We start from the raw sequence: 13081 nt of genomic DNA on the forward strand, positions 1-13081 counted from the left end.
CTAAACTTCTTGATTGTAAATAACCTTGAAATCAATTAACTTTATTGGAATAAATGTATTCTTAGAAAAGTAGAAACTAAACCTCCAAAAACAAAACAAAAACCTCCAAAAGCAAATTGATCTCATATTTTCCATCCCTAATTTTTTGCCAATAATTGTGGAAAAACTTCAAATTATTATGAGAAAAATAGAAGAAATAGTTGAAGAGGTTGTTTATAAGACACGACCACAAAGTAAACATAGAATTACGGCAGTCTGTCTTATGTCGATGTATTTCTTTCAATAGGTTTGGGAATAAAATCTGTCGTGACGCTTAGAAGCCATCTTGTTGCGCTTTCCAAATTCGTGCAGTCCGACTAATCGCTTCAAATTTCGAACACAGAAATGAAGAGAAAATCATTCTACCTGTTGTGTATATCCTCTGTTAGCTCATTCCGTTTCCTCTTGCTTTTCTCTTGCTCCCACCAGAAGATGTACACCCTCCACACTCTGTCCTTTCTTTAACGCTGCTCTCTCTCTATCTCTCTCTCTCACACACACACACACCACTCTATCCCTCTTTCCTTTACTTTTGTAAGAGCTCTTGTTTTCCCGATGAGGACGTTCTTTAGGAGCACCTCGTTAAACGCTCGTGTTGAATAGTACGGCCGCTCTCTTTGTCGACTTTGCGATAGCATTACACGAACTCGAACTATGTAAATAGCAAGTTAGTGCTCACACATTCTACACGCCACATGAAGAGACACTAATTTTGAAGATAATTTATTTTAACCCGACTCATATCCCACAATATTACTTTTCTCTACTCTAATGATCATGATACGAAATACTGGACTATCAGTTCAAATGTTTTATTTATCATTCTTTGTTTAATTTCGATCCGTTGATTAAATATTAATTTACTGGAAGATTCCGTAAACAAAATTACCATCGTATCTTGCCGGTTTCTTTATATCAATTCTTCTACGCAGGTTTACTTTGTTTGGTTCGTCCGATATTAAATCGTCTGAAGCAGTGTCATTTTGTAGGTCCTGTGTCGCCGAAACACGATGAGCTGGGTAACACGGAATATTTTTTAAATCGTTGACACTTCGTGCATACTGAACTCCATTGTCGCTGGATATTCGAACCTTCCTGTGCCACAACTCTATATCGTTCGGAAGAGAACGTATAATCTGTTTTTGATTTCTTTTGCTGCTTGAGATAAACCATATCGCCGACTCGAATATCCGAACAGGTTGCTCCTCGCACCAAATCTGCATGTTATGCACTGATAAGTTTTTCTTCGGTATCTCGTTCTCGAACGTTTTCTCGGTCTAGTTCACGATTGCTCACTTCATTCCAGAGGCTTGTAAAAGTGCCTCGTTACTTCCACCCAACAAGTAATTCGAATGGGGTTACATTTAATCGGGAATGCGGTATTGACGTATTGTGATTGTGTACGAACGTATCGAGGGCTTTCGCCAGTTTCTTCCTTCGATTTTTGCAGCGGACAATGTCTTTATTATTAGGTGATTATGCCGCTCAACTAGTCCATTCGACTGTGGGCTCATCGGAATTGATTTGCGTACTCTCACACCTTTTTCTTCCCAAAAATCACAAAAGGGTGAACTCTGAAATGGAGGTCCATTGTCGCTCTGGAGTATACGCGGTAAGCCCCAGCTTTTGAAAACTTGTAGTAGAGCTGCATTTGTAGCATCGGCATTAGTGCGATGCATTTCAACGACCGTAAGGAACCGAGAATATGTATCAACTATCATTAAAAATTCTCCAGAACCGAACCCCGGGACCATTAAAAAATCAATCTGGATTATTTCCCATGGTCCCTCAGGGAGTTCTCGAGATGCTAGAGGTATCGGAGGATTTTTCCTAGATAACAGCACACAGGTCTCACAACTTTTAACGAATTTTTCCGTTTCAGCGCTCATTCGGGGCCACCAGAAAAAGTCCCGCATAATGCGCTTCATTGCCACTTCGCTAATGTGCCCACTGTGCGCTGATTCTAATGCTCGGGATCTCAATCTCTTGGGTAGAATTATTTTGTCGCCCTTGCACAACAGTGCCCCTAGCTTATGTATGTTCTTCTTTTGTGCTTCATACTTCTGCATTTCAGTAGGCCAAACGTCCCAGTCCAAAGCGTGTCATAATCCGATCAACTCCTCGTCCTGTTCTGCAACAGACTCTATCTCACTCAGTGTTATTTCCATGTAACCTGCGTCTAAAGTGCAAAGCATATGACTATCATTTTCATCATCGAAGGGTTCAGCATTCTGAGTGTCTCGAACAAGTCTTGATAGTGCGTCTGCCACATTATCTTCTCCTCTTACCCTTTCCATTCTGAAGTCATAAGGTTGCAGTCTTAATGCATATCCTTCGGCTCTTGAAACAGCTCGTTTTCCGATTCGGTGACAAGAATGGTAGATAAACTCGTAAGCTGAAGCATCGGTGCGTACGATAAAGGATCTACCGGTAAGATAAAAGGTTGTTCGGAACAAGAAACCAGCCGTAAATCCACTTTTAGTTCTAAGTAGATCAAAGCTACAATTTTATTAATAATTTTAGTAAATTTTAGTAACTTAACCAAAAAAAAATTTTTTACAAACTCACATTTAGTTTCTTCCTTCCTCCTGCGGATTTATTCGCCTTATTTTTCCCTAGCCGACTCTCTTTCTCAAATCGACTTCAGATTTTCTATATTTTAAATTTTAAGATTTCAATGTTTTATTTAACTTTAGGTTAACGTTTTAGCTATCGACTTACTTTCACTCGTCAATCCTAAAAATTCTCCCCCGCAAGGTTTTTAACTCGGTTTGTCCTGTCGTGCTGTTTTTATGTAACGTTATTTCAGTATTATATTTTAATTTGTTTTAATTTTAATACCTGACTAAGTTCCACTTAATTTTCGCAACTACCACCGATCCGAAATCCAAGAACTTCTGTCTGATCCCGTGACGCTTTGCTACCGTTTCCCTGATCCCGTGACGCTTCGCTACCAACCCGTGACGCTATCATCCCTGTGGTAAACCCTACGGGTTGTCCAACGGTGTTGTCCCGAACAAAGGTGAAGCGTTCAATGCCCCACACAACTGCCAACGCTTCTCTGTGAGACTGGGGGTAGTTACGTTCAGAGCTCGTGAGTGCCTTCGAAGCACAAGCAATAATCCTTGGGATGCCGTTAGTGTTATATTGGGCCAACACTGCCCCTAATCCGATGGCTGAGGCATCCACAAAGAGTTCAGTTCTGTCTGTGTTACTAAAGTAGCCTAGCATCTTTATCGCTTCTTTTGTGTTGGTCTGCAAAGATACGAACTCGTCCTCCTCGGTATCAGTCCAATAGAATTTAGCTGCGTTTGCTAGCTGCCTCAGACGCTCGGTTTTAGTCGCACGATTGATTAAAAATTTATCGACGAAAGTAATCAAGCCGAGAAAGCTTTTAACTTCGGCGCAAGAGGTGGGCCGTCTGAAATTTTTAATGGCAATCAATTTCTCCGCCTCGATCCTCCAACCATTGGCAGTTAGCTCAAAACCAAGGAACTGCACCTCTTGGCTACCGTAGTTACATTTTGTTTCGTTGATTCTCACGTTGTGGTCGGTGAGTCTAGTTAGAACGTTCCTCTCTCGTTTTTCCGAAAACGAGGATATCATCGAGGTAGTTGCATACCCCTTCGCATCCTTCCAGTATCTTACGTTCCATGACCTCCTGGAAAATATCCGGGGAGTTGCACAGTCCGAAAGGCAATCTTGCGTAACGAAACATACCAAAGTCAGTCATAAAATTTGTTAGGTGTCGTGAGTCTTCATGGAGCTCGATATGAAAAAATGCGCTTGACAAGTCTATGTAGAGAACCATTTTGCACCCTCCAGTTTCGCAAGTATCTTCTCCAAACTGGGCATTGTATACGGGCTGCGCAGAATATATCGATTTGGCCCTCTGAGGTCGATGACCAAACGAAAATCACTCTGCCCTTTCGGCACTACGAGCATAGACGAACAAAAGGACGTGTCCATGGTTTCTGTGACACGCTCAATACTACCAGCCGATATCTGCTCCTCAAGCTTTTGGCCGACTGAATGTTTCAACGCAACAGGTATATTCATAAATATATTACGACGTGGCGGTTTCGATAGATCGTAGTGTATCTTTATAGGAGGTATGTTGAATTTTGGAAAGTATTCACCTGAGCTAATGAAGGCAATATTGTGCCACCTTCTGTCCGCATGCCCAGTTGAGGAGGGCCAGTTCAACGGTACGTCCAAACCAATAAGTAGAACACTGTATCTGGTCGCTGTAGCTTTGCTAAGTAAAGATCTCATCTCGTTGACAACGTAGAATTTTTACGAGTAACACGGGGCGGTCACTCGAAATGTATAAGAATGCTTCAAATGTGCATAGGACTTGTATACGCACTGATGTTGCGTATGCCATAAGTGGACGATCGGTACCTTGTCGAACATGGTATATCTCTTTGCTGTACCGGTCATTCGACAGTAATATTTCAAACATGGATTCGGTCGGTGTATTGACCTGTGCACCTGAATCGATTAGAAGATCGCATGGCATTCCCGCGACAGTAGCCTTAATAATTCCGTTATCTTTTATTTCAGGTAGCACGACAGTTGTTTCTGACAACACTGACCCTGCCTCTGATGAAGCAATTGCTGATTCGACGACCTATCAAAATCAATCAATAATTAATTGAATGCCAACAATGAATCACCTGTACGGGATGGTTCGGATGAGTGGACAATCTACTGAGCTGCATTAGTTTGCTTAACAAATTCATTTTATTATCTAATAGGCTTTTATTATTCAAAGAGGAGACTATAATAAAAAACAGCAAGAACATTTTATTCTAGAAAGATCAGCTAGTTCCACTCATCGCCCATTGGTGAACTTCATTACGACTGAGATGAAACATGACTTACTGGTCTCGTATCACTAGTGTTTTCGATTGTAGCTTCCGGTTTCGTGCCCACAGTTGCAACTTCAAACGATTCCGAATCTGTTTTCCGATCATCGGAGTTTCCCATATTTCTTGGTGACACTGGAGCATTGCATGCTCTTTGCAAATGACCCATTTTACCACAGTTATGACACGTCATGTGAATCGCGAAACACCTTTCCATTGAATGGTAAATACTATTACATCGACTGCAGCGCTCGGGGATCTGTGAGCTCGAACCTCGTCATGCCATTACACCTCTAATTGGCCGCTGTCCTCTTCCACTCCGAAAATTTGATCTTTGGCTCCCAGTTCTACCGTAGGTTGGCGCTCCACGGTTATAATTGTACCGTGATGATGCACCAACACTACGAACTACATTTACTGTTGCTACAGACGAACCAGCAACAGCTTGCTTTTTAGCGACGAATTCCTCGTTCAGACGTATTGTTTCGATCTCTCGAACTTTATCGATAAGTTGTGATAGGGTTCCTTTACGGCTCATCATTTTGAGAGCTGCGACTCGAACCTCTTTATACTTGGCTTGCTCGGCTACAGTACAAAAAATCTCGTCGAATTGCTTGTCCTCCGTGTATTCACACAGTTTTGCCGCAGATCCGACTCTTCTAATAAAGGCCAAATCTGACTCGTTGAGTCCCTGTGACATGAGCGCAAGCTTCCTACGCTGAAGCATGACGTCCGAGTTTGAAGCAAAATACATTTTAAGACGAGTCATGGCGTTAGAGAAAGGCTGAGTTGCTTCATCAGGTACATCGACAGACGATGTGGTTCCTCTGTATACTTCTAGTAGCTTTTGACCTGCTTTGACCTTGAAAATTATGTATTTTGTTGCTTCGTCATTAATGCCCGCCAATGCCATTGAATTGGTCAACAGGTCATGCCATGCATCAAAGTCGATTCTGGATATGTCTTCTCCTTCCACACACGGCTTACATTCTGGCACAGTAATAGAAGATATGGATATTTGGTTCATCGAGGAGACAAACCGCGACAATTCTACTGCGGAATCATTACGCTGGTCAGCTAGGTGTTTTGTACTGCAAGGTCCCAATTCGTTTTCAAACTCGACGCTGTTGATTTCGCCGCATTCACTTCTTGCCGACGACAAACTAGTCTGCAGGGAACGAATAGTTTCTCGTGCCTTGTTAAGCCCTTCCGTTAATTTTACATTACTGGTGTTAGCTTCCGATAGTTCTAGTAAAGCTACACTCAGCTTAGCGCTCTTTTTTTCTGGAATTCATATTAATTAATACCACGTACACATAATTTATAAATACTGATTTTGCTTTGTGAACAGGCTTGCGATAATTACGCGATGTTTATGACGCTTGAATAATGGCTTATCAATTTTTTTCTCTATAGGCTTACCTCAATTTTTTGCCTACGAACCTTCAATACCATCCATTTTAGGTTTTTTTTTTCATCATCATGGCTTACCACTATTTTTGCCAATTTTCTCAATAATAGCTCGTAATGATGAATTTATCGTCATGGCTTACCTCCTTTTTTGCCAATTTTCTCACGAATAGCTCATTTTTTTATTCAATTGCGTCATCCTCGCAATCGTTTTCAAATGTTCACTTTTCAGCTCAGTAATTGATTAATTATACTTACTTGATGGGAGCGTCTACCGCGCCATTGTCGTGACGCTTAGAAGCCATCTTGTTGCGCTTTCCAAATTCGTGCAGTCCGACTAATCGCTTCAAATTTCGAACACAGAATGAGGAGAAGATCATTCTACCTGGTGTGTATATCCTCCGTTAGCTCATTCCGTTTCCTCTTGCTTTTCTCTTGCTCCCACCAGAAGATGTACACCCTCCACACACTGTCCTTTTTTTAACGCTGCTCTCTCTCTATCTCTCTCGCACACACACACACACCACTCTATCTCTCTTTCCTTTACTTTTGTAAGAGCTCTTGTTTTCCCGATGAGGACGTTCTTTAGGGGCACCTCGTTAAACGCTCGTGTTGAAAAGTACGGCCGCTCTCTTTGTCGACTTTGCGATAGCATTACACGAACTTGAACTATGTAAATAGCAAGTTAGTGCTCACACATTCTACACGCCACATGAAGTGACACTAATTTTGAAGATAATTTATTTTAACCCAACTCATATCCCACAAGATCGTTATGGGGGAGGGGGTCTGAAATCTAGCTTTTTAGCGTTACGTAACTTGTGTACGACGCCTAATTTGTGTTGGTGTAGTTTTTGTATATAATTCTTATCTCGGGTGCCCGCAAATTTTTCTGTCGACTATTGTTTTGCGATTGGTTGACATGTCGTCGCGGGATTCCACTTTTTTTATTTGTTATTAAACTATTATGTATTATTCGCACGAAGTAGTGCTTCTTATATAATATAAGAGAAATCCAGGAACAATTTAAAGTTGCCGCAGTGTGAAAAGTTATGCATTAGAAATGGAAGTGAGCTTACCTACAAAATATCAATTTAAAAAAAAATTCTCTGCGATTTCTAATAATATTAGTAAGCGTGGTATCGAAGGCGTTTGGTTACATCATTCAAAATCAAAACTTATTTACAAAACACAACATTATTATTATTATTATCACAAACCTCCATGGTTTGCAATGCTTGTATAATACGAAGTAGACATCATTGAGAGACATAGCCGTGCGGAAAAAAAAACGTTGTGAAAGAACAATAATTGGAAGCTGACATAATTCAGTTATACAATATTACTTACTTACTATTACGTACTTCTACTATATTATAACACTTTTAATATCATTGACGTTATAAAAAAATATAGCTTAACATCTTAGTTGAATGATTCCCTGCGGTTAATCTCTCAATCAGAAACGAACAAAAACATAGGTGACAAATCAACGTTGAAAGTTTATCGAAATTGAAAGATAAATTGCTGCATTGGAAAAAATGTTTCACATTAAATTTTTTTTTTCACTCTTGAGGTTGCCTGAAGAATTTACAGATCTGCGGTATGTGCTGTTGCTGTAAAACTCTAATTTCCCACTGCCTTACATTTATTGCATTCACGTAGCTGCCCGTGTTTGCTTATATTGTCATAAAATCTTTCGTTACCAACTCGTTACTTGTCCCAAGTAGTCATTAAACATGACAACAGCTTACAACAGGCTTACATTCGCCCGTTTGGTATGGTACTGCCATGCACTATGCCCTGTAGGTCTATAAATTGAAACCAAGGGTCCTTTCCAAACTGATGCATACGTTTCAGTGCGGAGATCACCCGCCCCGTACTGTGAGTTTGATCTGTCGGTATCGGTCTTTGTCATAATCACTCTGTACCGGCCACCCGCTGGATCTCCGTAACCGGCATCTCTGGTAAAGCCATTGCTTTCGACACACTCGTATATCTGCAACTCTCCTAATAATGCCTTCTCGCTAAACGTCAGAAAGTAAAACATTGACGGCGCACACAAGAATTACAAAATTACATAACCGATTTCCATAACCTATAGTAATCATCTCAATGCTTTTTCCCAGATCACGTATTAATGTGCGACCCGGCTGAATGGTTTGTGGCTGCCGGCTAGCTGATCTAATTCGCGAGCCTTCTTTTGCAGAAGAAAATATTCAGCGTTACGGAAAATAATTGCACCCGATGTATACAATTGTGCGCTTTGGAACCGTAAACTATTGAAATATAGTTGCATGGGATGCATGGGAGAACGGGTGCTCTGATCTATTTCTGCAGGTTGCGTACCGGCAAAGGCACCTACCTAATCTGAAGCAGCCTATAATGAGCTCGGTTCGCTACAGTGTTGTATCGAGGAAAACGTTGAAACGGCGGGAAATTTGAAACGCCTCTGCTTGGGTGTTCGCGTGCTGGTGGATTTTTTACTGATATAGATTTTATGTCATTGGATAGAATAGGAGCAGCATACGGTGGGAGAATGAAGTTGAGTTGCTATTCCTTGCAGACACTTGTATAGTTTTCAGCCTGAACCAGCTTGCTAGATATAATCATGTGATGAAAGTCGCGAATTTTATTATTCATTTCAGCGGTTTACAAACGTAGGACCTGTCCTGTAGCAAAATATGTTTTGCATGGATACATGATATGTATCAGCAGTTATTTTTTTTTCCTGCTCAGTATAAGTGCCATTCGTAAGCTTCGAAGTCTATCATTTATTCGCTGCTCATCAATTAACAATGAACAGTCAAAAAAATTTGGGAAAAATCAATTTATCAGGGAAACAATCAGGGCCAAAATTTCCAATAACATCCATGAGGCCAGAACATTTTTCATAAGAAGTTTGTACAAAGAATATTTTTGAAATTTTATGTTGTTCCTTATTTGTATCTTCTTTTTATGCATGAAGTAATCAATAAACTTTATTTACAACGCTAGCATTTATTTTCATTGCTATTAACAAGTTGTCAAATGCACAGTTCATTAAACATGTCCCATTTGTTAAAATAGTATATAGCATTGTTGTTAGACTTTTTTCTCTGTGTGGTATTCTCCAACGACCAATAGCATTAGTCCAGTGCGGTATTACACGTCGCATGAAGCGCACAACCGTGCCGGCAATTGTTTTCCAAATATGAGAAAATTGAAATCATAGTGCACAAATTTTTCAGCGTTCTTTTCGGCAATTAATGTCTCTCTGCTAAACAAAACGCCGCAGGAAAAAATAGATGAAAATTTTCCAGCAAAAAATGAAGCTGCACAGCCCATACCATTGGCTTACCATTAATCTTCCGGATAGGAATCAATGACGCTAGATGCAATACTAGTCCGAATATGACTCTTAACAACATACCCGTAGGCCCTGAGTAAAACTTCTGAAAGATTTTGATGCAACAAAAATCACAAAAAAAAAACAATAACACGCAGACACCAATAATAACGATAGCATCCCTACAGCCACAAACAACAGCATTAAAGAAAACAAAAGTGACCATAGCATCAGCAAAAATGAACAAAGAACAGGAAGTAAAATTTACCGATCCACTACCAACTATCGACCTCCCAATAACAGGCCTCTCAGTTCCAAACCTTCAGTAAGGCTGATACCTCAAACTATTACCGTTCAGATAACCTAAAACAACATAACACTACTAAATCACCATTAACAAAAACACCACTGGGTCAACACCTTTAGAGTCGCCTCCAACACCTTCGTGGCCACTCAAGCCTATGCGTCACACATCGTAAACGCAATGCGTCAGCTGTTGGAGACGAGCGTTTTTTTAAGGTGCTATTACGCGTCCCACCTCAAACTGGGTATTCGACAAAAACTCAACGATTTGATACGACGGTATAAAAAGAACCAATGCTAAATTTGTTTGTATGCTTCAAACAAATTTAGCGTTCTAAGGACTTCCAATATCCACGTAGATCCGGACACGTGCACTTTCAACAATGTTTTCACTAGAGTAGGATGCAACTGAAAAATTGGTTATTGCCAAGCCCAGCGAAAATGAAGCGAATTTGTTAGAAATTATTTAGGTTATTTATTTGATTTATTTCACCAAAACTGGATTGAAAATGAGAACAAGAAAAAAGTAGAAGTGCTTATAACGTACTCAGAATTTGACAACGCATTATAAAAAATACAGAAACTGGTAAAGCGACATACAAAAAATACCATTAAAAAAAATGAAAATAAATAAATTTTGTAAAGTTTTTTACCACGAATCACTTTTGAATAGGACTAAAGCAAAAACAGTGTATTGATGTTTACAAATATTTGTAGAGTTAGAACGGTTTGTTTGATCGTTGCGACGTCTCCGGCAAAGGTGTGAATAATTTGTCTTTCCAACATAATTATACACCGTGAAAAAAAATCTCTTCAAATTTTATTACTGTATGGGTCATCCAAACAAAGTGTACATGCCATTTGGACACGACCATCACAGATTTTGCTCAAAGTTAGAGGAATCTAGTGTCACTTTGGAAAAATCCTAATTTTGGTGTCGATTGGAATACATCCCGCTCTGTGGGACTCCTCTCTTTGTTGCAATAACGCATTTTTTGTCAAATCCACTTTTTTCTATTTTCCACAATTTATACACGTAAGACGTCCGGAAAATACTGATAGGTAATTGTTTTCTCAAAATAGTTTTAAATTTTGTAATTAGTTTTTCGTAAGAATATTATTTCTGGAGATTGGCTTTTTCGGTAAATTTTTCCGAGGAATACAAATAAACTATCCAATTTGAAATTAAATTCGCTGCATTTGCCGAAAAATGCAAATTTTGTTTTAAAATGCGAAAATAATCTATCTGGCAACATTCGCGGCCAAAATAATATTTTTTCTGGATTCCTTGGTATATTTGCTTCAAAAATCACCAATTTTTTTTTCGGGCGTCTTACGAATGTAAATTGTGAGAAAAATTGCTTAAGAAATTTCCAACTATTTTCATAAAAATGTTATTTTTTGAGATTGGCTCTTATTACCTCGGAGTGATAGGTGTTTCTTACGTAAAAGTTTCCCGAGAAATACGATGAAATCATCAAATTTCGAATAAAATTGGCTAAATTTACCCAAAAATGCATACCTATTTATAAATATAATTTTAAATACAATAATAGTCTATCCGGCAACACTTCCTGTCAAAAATAATACTTTCTCTAGATTCCTTGCTTTATTTTCTTCAAAAACCATCCATCAGTATTCTCCGGACGTCTTACGTGTATAAGGTAATAAAAAAGTTGCTTTTGTGCTTTTGACAAAAATGTGTTATCAAGCAACAAAAAAGGGTTTCATAGAGGATAGCGACACCAAAATTGGGATTTTTCCAAAGTGACACTAGATGAATAATACCCTCAACTTTAAGCAAAGTCTGTAATGGTCGTGTCTAAGTTTGTGCTTATTCGTGGTCACTTCGAATGGAATGACCGGTATATATATATATATATATATATATATATATATATATATATATATATATATATATATATATATATATATATATATATATATATATATATATATATATATATATATATATATATATATATATATATATATATATATATATATATATATATATATATATATATATATATATATATATATATATATATATATTTGAGGGACAAAATTATCATCAATAACTTTGCCGAAGGCACCATACCGATCAAACAAACCGTTGTGACACAACTATTTTTTATCATTTTTAGATACCCGTTACAAGAAATAACCTCGAAACTTGATGTCCCGGATTTTGTGCTGACATAAATCATTTGAGATTATATCCTGCGCCGAGTATCTAGAGTGTCTTCGGCAAAGTTGTAGAAAATGGTTTTTTTCTTTCAAAAAACATTATTGGAAAAACATAAAAGGCTGGAAACGTGTAACTTGAGACCCTAATTAGGTCATTCACCTCTGTGCAGCAGCTCCTATCCCAACCTCCACGAGATGCCGACCGGGATACGAGTAACCTTAGCGGTGATCGGGTAACCAACCCACGGTGGAAACTTTGGTCGTATACTGACTGGGAAGAAGGGTAGTACCCGGCTGTGTCCTCATATGAGAGGCGGCGTACAACAGCCTCTGACCCAAGGGCGGGCGGCTGAATCATTGAAATGCTGTATCGTGCCAGCTACACCTAAGTTGACAGCCCCATCAGCAGGATGTAGGTATCGCGACCCTGGTAAGGTAGCACACCGAAACCTCTCTTAACCACGAACAACGAAATAAGAGCTACGAAACCGAACAATCGACAAAGATCTGGAGCCTGCTCCCAGATTGATCACGTACTAATTGACGGTCGGCACTTTTCGGATGTAACTGATGTTAGGTCTTTTCGGAGACCAAACATAGACTCTGGCTATTATCTCGTCGTTAGTAAGACCAGCGCAGGGTTGTCGAGCGGGCTGATATTTCGCACAGAGAGTGCTTCAACATATAACGGTTAAGGCTGATGGCTTGGTAAAGGAATACGCCATCGCAGGATCAACGAATTGCAGAACAATTAAAAGAACGAGTCGAAGACATAAATGTGCTGTGGAGTAGTTTTCACGGTAAAGACTTCGAGAGAGGTGGTAGATAGACAGCGTAACGGATGGTTTGCCAGAGAGCGACGGACAAGAAAATCGTACCAGGTGCCACATTCTCACTGCAGCTACGCATCGGAAGCGGAAGAAATCTAGGCAAATAAGAG

This window comes from Wyeomyia smithii, chromosome 2 (assembly GCF_029784165.1).
Source record: "Wyeomyia smithii strain HCP4-BCI-WySm-NY-G18 chromosome 2, ASM2978416v1, whole genome shotgun sequence".
NCBI lineage: Eukaryota > Metazoa > Arthropoda > Insecta > Diptera > Culicidae > Wyeomyia > Wyeomyia smithii.